The sequence below is a fragment of the Danio rerio genome, chromosome 16 (assembly GCF_049306965.1).
Source record: "Danio rerio strain Tuebingen ecotype United States chromosome 16, GRCz12tu, whole genome shotgun sequence".
Lineage (NCBI taxonomy): Eukaryota > Metazoa > Chordata > Actinopteri > Cypriniformes > Danionidae > Danio > Danio rerio.
This window is the reverse complement of record NC_133191.1, coordinates 24,931,349-24,945,088: the sequence shown is the minus strand read 5'-3', so window position 1 is coordinate 24,945,088 and position 13,740 is coordinate 24,931,349. Positions and strand designations below refer to the sequence as shown.

The window sequence follows — 13,740 nt, the reverse complement described above, 5'->3', positions numbered from 1 at the left end:
TTGCATGTTCTTCCTGGGTTTGTGTGGGTTAACTCCGGGTGCTCCGGTTTCCCCCACAGTCCAAAGACATGCGGTACAGGTAAAGTGGGTAGGCTAATTTGTCCTTAGTGTATGAGAATGTGAATAAGAGTGTATAGATGTTTCCCAGAGATTGGTTGCAACTGAAAGGGCATTCATTCATTCATTTTCTTGTCGGCTTAGTCTCTTTATTAATCCAGGGTCGCCACAGTGGAATGAACCACCAATCCAGCAAGTTTTTACGCAGAGGATGCCCTTCCAGACACAACCCATCTCTGGGAAACATCCACACACACATTCACACACACTCATACACTACGGACAATTTAGCCTACCCAATTCGCCTGTACCACATGTCTTTGGACTGTGGGGGAAACCGGAGCACCCGGAGGAAACCCACACGAACGCAGGGAGAACATGCAAACTCCACACAGAAACGCCAACTGAGCCGAGGCTCGAACCAGTGACCCAGCGACCTTCTTGCTGTGAGGCAACAGCACTACCTACTGCTTCGCCCAACTGGAAGGGCATCTGCTGCGTAAAACATGTGCTGGATAAGTTGGCGGTTCATTCCGCTGTGGTGACCCCAGATTAATAAAGGGATTAAGCCAAAAAGAAAATGAATAAATGAATGAATGAATGATCTAATTTCAACAAATGCCTTACTGACAGTGATCCAAAATGTCTATTCATATCAGAACTTCATCAAAGGCTAGAATAATTGTAAAGGTATTTAAACAGCTATCAGTACATAAACATAACTGTCAATTATGCCCAAAGGGGAATTCATTATGATCATTGTCACAGATAAAAAAAAAAACAATCACAAAATAAATAAATAAAATACAAAAATATCAGCCAGCTTAAATGTACCACTCTATTTTATTTAATTTTTTTTTATTTTTTGAAATGGTCTCAATTTATAACTCCACTGAAGTTGAACACTTGAGTTTTACCATTTTTAGGCCATTCAGTTGAGCTCCAGGTCTGGTGGAAGCACTTTTAGCTTAGCTTAGCATAAATCATTGAATCAGATTAGACTATTAACATCTTGCTCAAAAATTTAAATGAAGATGATAGAGCCTAAAATTATATTGCCCAGCATTGTTGCCTTGTTACCTGCTAGTGAACTAATATCAATGGGACTGCTGCATCTATAGTATGGTAGCAATGTTTCTTGATTATTATGCTGGAATGAGAGTAGCTATAGTTCTCAGTCATATCTGCTTAGAAAATAGCAACTTTTCATTTTCCATCAGTCGTAGTAGAAGATGTAACTATAGAAGTGTCACGCTTTAAAATAGGAAAATTATTAAAACATATTTAATATGTATTTATATTAATATAAAACAAATATATATATATATATATTTTTTTGAGAGATTCAATTTATGCTAAGCTAAAAATGCTCCCACCAGACTAGGATATCAACTTATTAAATTAAAATAACATAAAACTCAGCTATTTAACTCTTCTGGACTAGTAAAGTGAAACTATTTCCCAAAAAAGTGGAGTGTTCCTTTAAGGCAGCCTAGAAAAAAAAATCAAGAGAACAGCAGGTAACTCCAATCAAGTCAGATTACCAGCGAGGCAGGCCCAAAATACCCCATCACCGCAGGACACAGACGCACAAAGGCTAAATAAGCTGGGAAATCTGCCGGTGATTTAAAAAAAAAAAAAAACTAGTGGAAAGGCCTTGGAATTCCCTCTTTTTTAAAATAAATACATTCACGTATCCACAAACTGACTCTCTCTCTAACATACCCACAATCTCCTGTGTGTGTGTGTGTATGTGTGTGTAGCCAGTAGCAGAAACAGCAGGAAACCCCTTTAGCTTCCACCAAGCTCTAGCTCTCACACAATAAACCTGAGAGACGGGATTTGCTGTCATGGAGCTTTCGCAATGTTCTTGAAACGTTTGCTTGTCGTTGCGTTCTCAGCACCTCCCATGCTGTCAGTTAAAAGCTCCACCTGTGCGTTAGCTGCTCATGTCAGAGCAGGGGAGCTGTAGCTCATGGTTAACGTTATGCTAACCCCTCAGCTCGGAGTACAGGATTGTCACTCACACTGCAGTGCTTTTCCGGATCCCTCAGGTGATGTTCTCCATATTAGCATTCAGTTTACACTTTGCTAACCTATGCATTTTCTTTCTAACTGATGCTATTTACATTCCTTTTGAAAACTAACGTATTGTAACTGGAGAGTTGACAAATTTCACGGAAGAATTTTTCTTTCAGGCAAAGATGAATGAAGTCTTCTGTACACTGCACTGCACTGCTGTGTGATTAAAACAGTTTAAGAATAATATATAAATCTAATAATAAATAATATAGTATTAAGACAATACTTTACAATATGGCTCCATTAATTAATTTATTCTAGTTAATGTATTTATTTACTAACATGAACAATGAATAATAAATTTTTTACTGTATTTATTAATTATTGTTAACATTATTCAATGAATATAAAGTACCCCTTCATGGGAACTCCGACGTGTGTCTAGATAAAGACACTTTGGGAGATTGCTAGATAACCAATCACTCTGAAGAGTAAGAGAACAGGCCAATGAATGCCAGATGAATTGGCAGGTGTCAGTGATTAATCATTAACAAAGTATATCAGCTGGTGCTTCTGAAGCCAGTATTAGAGTTTCGCTTTTTAGGGTTGGGTACCGAAACTCTTGGAACCGGTATGCACCAGATCAACTCAGAATATGAATTTCGGTGCCTAAATTCGGTGCTGCAACAAGAACGTAATGCAGGTCACGCACCGGAAGCGCCGCTCGGCGACGCGCAGCGCCATGCATTTTAGAATACGCAAGACAGCAGCTGTCCGCAGCGTCCAGCCATGACTCATGAATTTTCATATTTCTGCCATGCCACAGAGCGCCATCTGAATACTTTCATTTTAAGTAACATGCGAATGTGCACGTCTGATGTGTGATACTATCTTCTGTCATGTGCGCTCCGTGCCGCGGCTCTGAGCAGCGCATCCGCTTTGTGACGCGCTTAAGAAGCATAAAGGGGTGCATTAAAGACACACGTGAGAAAGCGTTGTGTCACACCATCTCTAAATGTTTAATTCTAAACAGCTTTGAGGGATACGGATGTCAGCGATGTCAGGCGTTTGTTATTGTAGCTTATAGAAGGCAAAGCGCACAGTACATCGCATGCGGCGAGAGACTCACTTCATCAACACGCATGATCGAGTTCATCTAATTTGCTTAAACTAAGCATTCTACAGTATGGCTATATTTTACAAGCAAGGATTCTGACACACCAACATGCAGCAGATGTTGTACAAAAGTTGCGTGTAAGAGAGAAACACGTCAAACTTATAAAATGTGAGGGCTCATGGAATCAACTTAAAGGTGGGGAATGGACCATCTCTGACAGCTTGTGACATCATCTGGCACATTATCTGAGTATGTTTATATGGACACCAGTACTCTGAGTTTAATATGATTAAGACAATACTCTGATCAAGAGTCTACCACGTAAACAGTGATTTTAATATCTTAAAGGACCACAGACACAAACAGCAGAAGAAACATTATAGGCTGGTGACGCAATGACGTTGATGGATCTATGTGCTATAAAATGTAACTAGGAATCATGAATGTAACATTCAAAAAGCAGCTCATGCAAACACCTGAATCATATTATTGTCTTATTCAGATTAAGGCAAATCATTAGATCACTGATGTCCATGTAAAAGTAGTCACGAGCTCCAAACCCAGAAAAAAGGTGCTCCCTGATTATGATGACAGCCTTTCCACAGGTTAGTAGTAAGCTAATGTAATGTTTATAGCATAATGCAAATCTTGCATTTATGCTAACAAACAAATGATCAAAATAAATATATTAATGCAATTCAAATATATAAAATATGAATTGATGTTTACTTTAAACTTATAAATATATATTTATGGTTCAATTATAATGATAGTGATATATATATATATATATATATATATATATATATATATATATATATATATATATATATATATATATATATATATATATATATATTTTTTTTTTTTTTTTTTTTTTTTTTGTCAATTAATTTTGTGGCTAAAAGGTATTGGTTCAGGCACCGTTTTGGCACCGGTACCGTTTTAAAAGTATCGATTTAGCACCGGTATCGGAAAAAAACCCAAACGATACCCAACCCAACTGGAGACTAAAGAGTACCTCTGCTAAGCCAATTTCATCAAGAAAGCAGTATTGCTACCAGTTTGTGCAATGATGTGAATAGTGGCGTTCTCTGCAGCGTTCCCAACATACTGTCGTAATTCTAAAAATCCCTAGACTACAATTAACTCGGTAAAAGTACATTTACCTCCCCCAAACCTAAATTGTTCTAAATTATTCCCATACAATAATAATTAAAGTGTCTTTATATAGACACAAGTCTCCATTCCCTATTCGGGGAACGAGGCTTACGTTTTCGAGACATAACCGAGATGTTTATCATTGTTAGTTCATGTGAACTCCTAGTGCATTATTAACTAATGTTAACAACAATGAATAAAAAAATGTATTGTTCATTGTTCAAAATCACTACGCAAATGTTGAAGCATGAATAATTAATGTAGTGCAAGCATAGTTTATTCTTAGTTCATGTTAGTAAATACATTAATGTCAACTAATGGAACATTAATCTAAAGTGTGACCAATGAGAATAATAATTTTATGTGAACTGTAAACAATTAGGGTGGTAACTGATTACACCTATTTAAAATTGTTTCATAAGATTCCAAAAATTGCTTGTAATTACAATACATTATTTTGCAATAATTAATGATAATATTAGTTACTTTTTATAGATTACATGATTACATATTATCATAGTTTAATTAAATTCTGTCTAAATTTGTCACTAATTTTACATTTTTTTTATTAAAACTGTTGTTTTTTACAGTGTTGTGACTGAACCATCTTACCGATATCTTAGGCTTGATGTACTGTAATTTTTATCGCATTTCAAGTTAGCAAAGAATATAATGCATCTTCTTGAAATGCCTTGGTTTAAGATAATTCAACATGGCACAAAATAATGAAATATGTGTTATAATACGCTACCAGTCAAAAGTGTAAGGGGTCAGTGTTATTTTTCAGAAATTATTCTGTTCAACAAGGCGGCACTTATTAAATGTAAAATTGTTAAATATTTATAAAAATTGTAAATAACTGCTTTCATATTGTATGTAGTTTAAAATAAAATCATTACCCCAGTCATTGTTGCTTTTATACTATTACTAATAATAATAAAAATAATATTAATAATGGCGAAGCAGTGGCGCAGTAGGTAGTGCTGCCGCCTCACAGCAAGGTTGCTGGGTTGCTGGTTTGAGCCTCGGCTCAGTTGGTGTTTCTGTGTGGAGTTTGCATGTTCTTCCAGCGTTCGAGTGGGTTTCCTCCGGGTGCTCCAGTTTCTCCCACAGTCCAAAGACATGCGGTACAGGTGAATTGGGTAAGCTAAATTGTCCGTAGTGTATGAGTGTGTGTGAATGTGTGTGTGGATGTTTCCCAGAGATGGGTTGCGGCTGGAAGGCCATACGCTGCGTAAAAACTTGCTGGATAAGTTGGCAGTTCATTCCTCTGTGGTGACCCTGGATTAATAAAGGGACTAAGCCGACAAGAAAATGAATGAATATTAATAATAACAATAATAATAATAAATATTAGAGTGATTTCTGAAGGATCATGTGACTCTAATAAAGTAATAAAGCTGAAAATCCGTCTTTCAATCAATGGAACAAATTGTTAAATTCAATTATAATCTATTTTGAACACTTATTTGAAAGTGCAAAAACATTTTACAATTTGTACTGTATTTTTGATTAAATACATGCAGCTTTGGTAAGCAGGAGTAGCTTATTTTAAAAAATTAAAAAATCCTATTGACCCTAAACATTGACCGGTAGTATATATAGCAAGCAATCAAGACTGACAAGTTCACTTTTATATAATATAAAAGTTCAAATATATTAAACACGTTTAGCAATGGAACCAAGGATATGTCAGGGCAGCTTCCCTTTAGCGCACCTGTTTTGGAGAAGAGCAATTAGACAATATTTTAAGATTCTGCTCACTGATTTTCACCTATGAGAATTAATGAGCTCACTCAGAGATTCAGACATTGCTTTTTAAGTAAGCCGTTATGAATTATGATACTGCTTGGTTTGTTGGTTCGTTGAGCTGCTTTCTCACTTTCTAAGACCAACAAATCCAGAGTGTGTTTTCAATTAGAGAGAAGACATCTTGTTGGAACGATTGATTGGTTCAAAATCAAACACTCTTAAAGGGACAGTGAAAATTCTATCATCATTTGCTAATATAGGTATCATTATAGCTAGTTTTCTTTAGAATTTTCATTCTTGGTGTAGATAGTCATTTTGTATTGCAGCTAATGACACTATGATAATTCACCTGTATGTGTAATATTATTGCATTTAATGTCATAAATATCAAATAAGGACATCTTTCATTTTATTTAAATTAACTCAGTTTATTGACTGTAATATTTAGAACGATGGGATTTTAAAAAACAATGTTTAAAAAGACATTGTGTTTTAAATAGAGCTGAAAATGAGAATTTAATGCCTCTAAATGCCAGTTTAATGACAGTTTTGTTTTGTGATAACTTACCATTATGTGTAATTGAATTTGAGCACGTAGACACACTAACACATATGAACTGTACATCTTACTTTTTGGTAAATGTTCAGTGGACTCTAAAGGTGTTTAAACATGGCTCATTCCATGATCTGTTGAAATGTTTGATTCTGATTGACAGGAATGTGTGTAATAAAATCAATTAATGCACAGTTATAGTTCCAGTCAGATTTAAGCACAGTTCAATATATATGTGCTACCCTCAAACAATAGCAGTAACCACTGTAAGACACTGACAGTTGCTGGAACCTTCAATCATTTGTGAGATCTCAAAAAAACACAACATGTGCTTTACCAGGGAGTTGATGGGAATCACCTTAAATGAAAATATGCTCAAAAACTAATTGTGAAGAGTTAGCTGACATATGTGGTCATCGATATGCCCGTGTCATTTAAATGCACACACAATCTCTTAAAAAATATGCTCAAAAATATTTGTGAAGAGTTAACTAACATGCTTTACTATGAACTATTCGATATGCCTGTGTCATTTAAATGCACACACAATCTCTAATAAGAATATGCTCGAAAATGATTTGTGAAGAGTTAGCTAAGATATGTTACTATGAGCTATTCGACATGCCTGTGTCATTTACATGTACACGCAATCTCTCAAAAAATATGCTTCAAACGTTTTCCATAGAAGTGACTTTTTAGACCACCTGCAGGACACTCTCTCTCCTTTTTGTATGATCGTAGGGTGAAAGAATAAAAAAACTAAAACATGTCATATCATTTATATACTTCTTGAAGTGCTTCCTTTAGCCTCACGTTTAAGTCACTTTGAATATCATAAATAAGTAAATGTAAATTTATGTAAGTTTGGTCACAACCTAAGATTTGCAGGTATGTGAAACTGCCATTTTGTTCATTTCACATATTTTTTTCTCATTGTTAATTAAATGCAAATGCCAGGCTCAGATGTTTTGGTGAAAACTTTAGACAGTGTCCATGGTTAATTCATATTGGCTGACCAATGTTATATTCCACTCTGTACCTGCTAAATTCCACAAGAATACCCGAGTCTCCTGTTGTGTCACTTACAATACCTAATGCATGAACTGAAATGTGCATGTTAACTCTCAAGGGGCCAAACAACTTCAGAAAGCTCATCATAAAAACCACTCAAGCAAAGCACTTCCAGAATCAGTCCAACCTTGAACTAAAGATAATTATAAAGTTGGCTTGAAGTAATACTGGTGATTCACCAAATTCTTTAACGGGCTTTGCTGAAGCTGTAAAGCCATGAATCACTTTTAATGTGGCTCTAGAGGAGCCAAACCATTCACAAACTTTAGCTAAGGATCAAACCTGTAGGCTGAAGAGTCACACTCACATTGAAACGTACACATTCAGACGCTACCTTAAAGGAACTTTCAACCTGATTAGGAACCTTATTTTGACTGAACTGAATATACCTGTTAAAAATATCTGTTGAGATGAACCAAAAAAAATTCTCCCACCTTACAATAAAATAAAATAAAATAAAAATTGGTCATTGTTTATTCATCCTAATTTCAAAACTTTAATGTGGAATAAAACACCTTTTTTTGCTGTACAATGATAGTTGGAATCTAGTTTATTTGTTATTGACTTTTATCATGTAAAACATTCTTCAAAATATCTTCCGTGTTCTGCAGATGAAAGAATGTCATGGGTCGCAGATGAAAAGGGTTTTTCTAAGATCACAACAATAAAAGTGTAATGCAGCTTTATATTTTATTTTAGTTTACATTAGATTTTTTTCAGGCTAAAAAAATAATAATATAATAATATTTATTACTAATAATAAAATCATTCATTAGCATAATAACAAAAAAATGTCATTCAGTGTAAAAAACGATGATAAGTATGAATCAAAAAATCTTGTCAGACATACTTGAAGAGTAAATCATTTGATGGAATGCTGTATGAAAAGATTAAATATGAAATATCCCAAAATATTCATTAATTGTCATTTTTAAATCTAGATATTTTGCAACTATACCTCAGAACATTAGGCTTTCCCAATTTGTCAGATGATGTGTCTTAATGAATTAAAACAGAATATGCTTTATGAGTATGCTTTATTCTCAGAATAAGAATGATTCATTTTAGTAAATACGTCACAGTCAATGACAGAAGAACATCGATTCACCAATATCTTGACATATCAATTGCACAAATGTTAAATATTAGACACGTTACATGCATTTGTTTGATTTATTTTGTGTGTATAAAATGGGTTTGCAAGTGTAATTTAAAATGGAACCAAAATGTGATCTTGTTTTTGACCATTATGTCAGTATTTAAATTAAGTAAGATATAAGATAATTCATCATTAAACAACCTTAAATTGCTCGATTTGTAAATTCGGGAATGTGGGGATGAAGAAACAACAGTCACTGCAGTTTCATTCCTCTCTCAGTCTCTCTCCTTAAAAACATACCTAATCAACACCTACTCACATCATGTTTTTATCTCTTTTAAACCACACACACAAACGCAGAGACACAGACAGTCTCTGTCCAGGAAAGAGCTGCTGAAATCTGACTCACACACAGGAAGAGAGTCTCATCACCACAGAAACACTTGCATAACGCTGAGCGTACATGAGAAACTTCTCAATTCAGCCAAATGAATGAAACACCGTCTGCACCTTTACACAACCACACACATATATCAGCCTGAAACAGAGAGGAAAACGAGTGCTGGCATGATATTTTTGTAAGTGTGTTCGACAGCAGCAGCTTAGAAGAGCCTGAAGCAGACAACTAATTCACAAACTCACAGACAGAGGGGGCAAGGGAAGGTTGAATGAAGGTAAAAATACGACCAGAGACAACCAGAGAGATACACTCAAAAACTAAAGAGGGAAAAGAAACAGAAGGAGAGGCAAAAATATTAATAGTAATAAAAACTGTTTGAGAGAAAGCACACAATGAACTGACTTGAGGTGAGAGAGAACGAAAAGAATACCAACAGTGATTTAAATAAAATAATACTATAAAAATAATACAACTCTTTCCACGTTCAAGTTAAACTAAACTGATCACACACACCATACCTGACAACACTCCCACTTTTTCCCAGAGTCTCCCAAATTTCAGACCCATCTCCCATCAGCGAAAATCTTGCGCTGTGGACAATGTGAAAGATGTATTGTTCTCTGATGAGTTCACCTTCACTGTCTTTCCCACATCCGGGAGAGTTGCGGTGTGGAGAAGCCCCAAAAATTCATACCACCCAGACTGTTGCATGCCCAAAGTGACGCATGGGGGACAATTAGTGATGTTTTGGGCTGCAATATCATGGCATTCCCTAGCCTCAATACTTGTGCTTGATGGTCACGTCACTGCCAAGGACTACTGAACCCATTCTGGTGGACCATATGCAAGCAATGGTTTAAACATTGTATCCAAAAGGCGATGCTGTGTATCAGGATGATAATGCACAAATACTGGTGAAAAAAAGCAAACTACTAAAGCAATACTGGTGACATCTCCCATGGCCTGCACAGTCACCAGATCTATATATTATTGAGCCACTTTGGGGTGTTTTAGCGGAGCATTTTCCTCCACCAGCATGACTTTGTAAACTGCCCATTTTTCTGCAAGAAGAATGTTTCAAAATCCCTTTGACCACTGTGCAGGACTTGTATCTGTCATTCCCAAGATGAACTGCTCCTATACTGGCCGCAAAAGGAGGCCCTACACCATACTAATGACTTACTGTGGTCTAAAACCAGGCGTTTCAGTTTCATGTTCCAAACCCCTGTGTGTGTCTGTGCGTGCGTGTGTGTGTGTGTGTGTGTGTGTGTGTGTGTGTGTGTGTGTGTGTGTGTGTGTGTGCGCGTGTGTGAGTGAGAATGAGAGGATGTGTTTTTCCAGTGCTGGGTTGCATCTGCTGCATAAAACATAAATCAGCCGATGGATAATTAGTGACAAATCAAGAACTTAATTGCACTTTTAAGTATATTTCTAAGATTAAAGAACATTTTGAAGCAGTATTATACTGAAAGTATACGTTCTTATTGTTTACTAATAATACGGTAATAAATGTATGTAAATAAATGTATTTTTCATAAAGATTGTCCTTGTAAACTCTCTTACTCAGCTAGTTAAACCAGCTCTAACTGCACACAAACAGACAAAAATTGTGTGTGTGTGTGTGTGTGTGTGATTAATTTACTATATATACAGTCAAGCTCGAAACCCCTGGTGTATGAATAATTTTGGGCTTGACTGTATACATACATATATATATATATATATATATATATATATATATATATATATATATATATATATATATATATATATATATAAACATTCTGTAATGATTTACACACATTATTGTAACCTTTATCCCATAATTTTCTTTTTCTTGTGAAATAACTCACCATTTCACTTTTTCACATTCAAACCACAAATAAACAAGGAAAGGAAGCAACGGCTATAATAGAGGAGAGAGAGGAGAGAGTGTTAGAGGAGAGAAAGAGTGATGGGGAAAATTACAAAGTGGGAGAAATACACAGAATCGAAGTGAAAACGAGGAAGAATGTTCTGTATGTGTGAGCTTGTAATAATGTTCTGTTGGATAAATGTGTGAACACGTTTCACCCTGTAAACAAACAAACACACAAGCATGATAGTCAGTAAAAAAAAAGACATGAGCAAACAGTATTCAGCATTCGCCATCTATTTTACTCCTATAATATGAAGTAGTCAGATATGAAACAGTAGATTCAATAGAATAAGAAAGGCAGGATTTGACTATTACCAAATTGTGAAAAATGGCACTTGGAGAAACTGGAGAGATTTGTGACATCGATGAAAAAAGAAAGTCTTGAATCATTTTGAATCATTCACAATATGATTAAAACTCATATAGTCAGCTCTGGAATGAATACTTAAAATGGCATTTGTCATTTCAAAATGACCAAAAGCTGCTTTTAGGGAGGTGGATGAGATATTTTGGAGAATGTTAGAAACCGGTATGACCACCAATATTCATATACTGTAGGAAAACAAATTAGAGAAATGGCAACTGGTTTCCAACATACAGTGCTCAGCATAATCGAGTACACCCAATTTTGAAAATTAATATTTCAAATGAGAGTATATTTCTCAGTAAGTATAGGCAATGCATCTTTATTAAAATAATATTTTAGTCACCAAACATATTTAGAAATTAAAAGATACAATTAAATTCAAGCAAAGTATGGAAAAAACAAAATTATAAGCTACAAAATATCAACAATTAATTAATTTATTTATTTATTTATTTTTTGCTTCTTTTGTGTTCAACAGAAGAAAAAAAAAACTCAAGCAGGAGGAGGGTGAGGAAATAATAACAGAATGGATTGCAAAACAAAATAGTTCCAAACAAATCCATACCGATATTGTTCATCATTTTTGAGTAAAACACAGTTTCATAACTATGTGTTTTGTTTAGGCTTTTATTACTGACACATTAAGTTTCAAACTCAAAAGGTAAAAGTTTTATTTTTAGTTTCAAAAATGTTTCTGTTCAAAAGTAAAATCAAACCAGTGTGCTTCTTCAAAGAATTACAACATTTAAAAAATCTAAATATTTAAGTGTAGATAAAAGAACAGCATATTTATAAATATGATGCAATAATGTCAAATATTTTGCTATCAATTTAATGCATCCTCACCGAATAAAAATATTAATTTCTTTCAGAGAAAAAAAAATGGTACTGACCTCAAACCTTAAAAGGCAGCCTCCATTTTGTAATTTGATTAACTTGACCTAGCTGTATGCCACTATTATCATTCATCACTCATTTTTGGCTTCTAGCAGATAAGGACAGTTTTTTTGCACTTGCAGACAGCTTATCTTTTTTCTGTGGTGCAGATGAAGAGGGAAAGGCTTTGGACACTACTGGGAAAATGTTTCCTGCTACATCATGGTCATATTCAATGATGGAGCAACCAAATCAATTGAAGACTTCAAATTTAAAATCGCTAAGCACAATCTAAAATTTTCTTCTAAAATGAGCATTATTTAGTTATTTCAATTTAAATGCAATTTAAAAAAAACATTCTTTGCCATAAAAAGGAAATTAACGTCATCTGAATTGCAGTTAGTGTTGTCACACAGACACAGGTGGTGGAGTAATAATTTAAGCTATTTAAAAATCTGATATCCAAATAATTACTTAAATTATTGCTGTAAATGATTAAGATGACGTAGAATAACTGCTTAGTGCTACTTTATTCTTTCTTATATATCTTTATTATGCGGGTCGCCTGATTTCACTCTTGGGTTCCTCAAAACAGTGCTTTCTAAACCTCTAAAAACTGGAAAAAAACAAAAAAAAAACACAGAATGTAATGTTTACATGTATGTAAGGAAAGATATGAATTTTACTGCACATCAGCTTGTTTATTTAGTCATGCTTAAAATCTATTTAAGCCAATACACCTCATATTCTTGGAGGAATCTTTGCTTCTATTTACAGGTCATGACAGGAGCAAGTTGGAGAGATAGATTCAGTAAATTTACTGACCTACGCTGGTAATGACAGCACTTGTTGTGACCTTAGTTGGCTAATGATGGCTTTGGGAAACATACCCCAGAACAGAGAACATGCACAGTCCCATAGAACTTCCCTTAATGTTACCCGCGGGTCGGACTCGGAGAGTATTTTCTACACACAGAGTCCTCATGCAGTCTCAAAAAAAAAAAAAAAAAAACACGGCTGCCCTCAAATGCCCATGTGCCGTGATTCACCACTGCTACAAGCAAATATTTTAATTATTAATTAACCATTCATTTTATCATGCGGTTGCATATTGTTGCTGTTACACAGAGTGAAACACACTGGAGAGATATAATAGTTTAGACAAACATCACATTTTGGCTGGGAGGAAACAGTGGTCTGGAAGAGCAAGCAAACCCCTTGAAGCTTCCCCAAACAGCTGACTATGCCAAATCTATCACAAAATCAAATTGAGAAGATTTTGACTTCGTGCTGACCTGAGGTATTGTTAGAAAGCTGGAACTGCACTTGTACAGCAAGTGTATAAAA

The 13,740-nt window shown here is 35.0% G+C and overlaps 1 protein-coding gene across 4 annotated transcripts in view; it reads right to left on the bottom strand.

Annotated features, from left to right (window-relative positions):
- The window catches only part of kcnn3 (potassium intermediate/small conductance calcium-activated channel, subfamily N, member 3), a 120,754-nt gene that overhangs the window by 66,698 nt on the left and 40,316 nt on the right, over positions 1-13,740 (bottom strand). The gene's annotated exons all lie outside the window — the stretch shown is intronic.